Source organism: Ailuropoda melanoleuca, chromosome X, assembly GCF_002007445.2.
Source record: "Ailuropoda melanoleuca isolate Jingjing chromosome X, ASM200744v2, whole genome shotgun sequence".
Classification (NCBI taxonomy): domain Eukaryota; kingdom Metazoa; phylum Chordata; class Mammalia; order Carnivora; family Ursidae; genus Ailuropoda; species Ailuropoda melanoleuca.
The window spans coordinates 45,521,490-45,523,554 of NC_048238.1; positions in this window are offsets into that span (position 1 = coordinate 45,521,490).

Genomic DNA, 2,065 nt, shown 5'->3' on the forward strand with positions numbered 1-2,065 from the left:
TTCAAATCACTGTGTTTGTATCCTTTGGGTAAATACCTAGTAGTGCAATTGCTGGGCCATAGAGTAGTTCTATTTTGAACTCTTTGAGGAACTTCCATACTGTTTTCCAGAATGTCTGCACCAGTTTGCATTCCCACCAACAGTATAAGAGGGTCGTCCTTTCTCTGCATCCTTGCCAACATCTGCTGTTTCCTGGGTTGTTCATTTTAGCCATTCTGACCAGTGTGAGGTGTTATCTCATTGTGGTTCTGATTTGTATTTCCCTGATGCTGAGTAATGTTGATCATTTTTCAATATGTCTGTTAGCCATTTGTATGTCTTCTTTAGGGAAATGTCTGTTCATGCTTTCTGCCCGTTTCTTGACTGGACTTTTTTGGATTTTTGGGTGTTGAGTTTGGTAATTTCTTTATAGGTTTTGGATATTAGCTCTTTATCTGATATGCCATTTGCAAATATTTTCTCCCATTCCTTAGACTGCCTTTTACTTTTTAAAATTTTTTCATTTATTTACTTTTTAAAATTTAAATTCAATTAATTAACATATACTTTATTACTGGTTTCAGAGGTAAAAGTCAGTGGTTCATCAGTCTTATATAATACCCAGTGCTCATTGCATCATGTGCCCTCCTTAATGTCTATCACCCAGTTACCCCATCCCCCCACCACCCTCCCCGCCAGCAAACCTGTTTGTTTCCTACGATTAAGAGTCTCTTATAGTTTGTCTCCCTCTCTGGTTTCATCTTGTTTTATTTTTTCCTCTCTTCCCCTATGATCCTCTGTTTTGTTTCTTAAATTCCACATATCAGTGAGATCATATGATAATTGTCTTTCTTTGATTGACTTATTTCGCTTAGCATAATACCCTCTAGTTCCAACTACATCATTGCAAATAGCAAGATTTCATTTTTTGATGGCTGATCAATAGTCCATTGCATATATATACCACATCTTCTTTATCCATTCATCTGTCAATGGGCATCTGAGCTCTTTCCATTGAATAGCTATTGTGGACATTGCTGCTATAAACAATGGGGTACAGGTGTCCCTTTGGATCACTACATTTGTATCTTTGGGGTAAATACCCAGTAGTGCAATTGCTGGATCATAGGGCAGCTCTATTTTCAATGTTTTGAGGAACCTCCATACTGTTTTCCCAGAGTGGCAGCACCAGTTTGCATTCCCACCAGGAGTAAAAGAGGGTTCCCCTTTCTCTGCATCCTCGCCAAAATCTGTTGTTTACTGACTTGTTAATTTTAGCCATTCTGATTGGTGTAAGGTGATATCTCATTGTGGTTTTGATTTGTACTTCCCAGATGGCAAGTGATGTGAAGCAATTTTTCATGTGTCTGTTGGCCATTTGTATGTCTTCTTTGCTGAAATGTCTGTTCACGTCTTCTGCCCATTTCTTGATTGGATTATATGTTCTTTGGGTGTTGAGTTTGATAACTTCTTTATAGATTTTGTATATTAACCCTTTCTCTGATATATCATTTCCAAATATCTTCTCCCATTTTGTTGGTTGTTTTTTGGTTTTGTCGACTATTTCCTTGGCTGTGCAAAAGCTTTTTATCTTGATGAAGTCGCAGTAGTTCATTTTTGCCTTTGTTTCCCTTGCCTTTGGAGACATGTTTAGCAAGAAGTTGCTGCAGCCGAGGTTGAAGAGGTTGCTGCCTATGTTCTCCTCTAGGATTTTGATGGATTCCTGTCTCACATCGAGGACTTTCATCCATTTGGAGTTTATCTTTGTGTATGGTGTGAGAGAGTGGTCAAGTTTCATTCTTTTGCATGTAGCTGTCCAATTTTCCCAGCACCATTTATTGAAGAGACTGTCTTTTTTCCACCGGATGTTTTTTCCTGCTTTATCAAAGATTAGTTGCCCAAAGAGCCGAGGGTCCATTTCTGGGTTCTCTATTCTGTTCCATTGGTCTATGTGTCTGTTTTTGTGCCAGTACCATGCTGTCTTTGTGATCACAGCTTTGTAGAACAACTTGTAATCCGGCATTGTGATGCCCCCAGCTTTGTTTTTCCTTTTCAACATTTACTTGGCGATTCAGAGCCTTTTCTG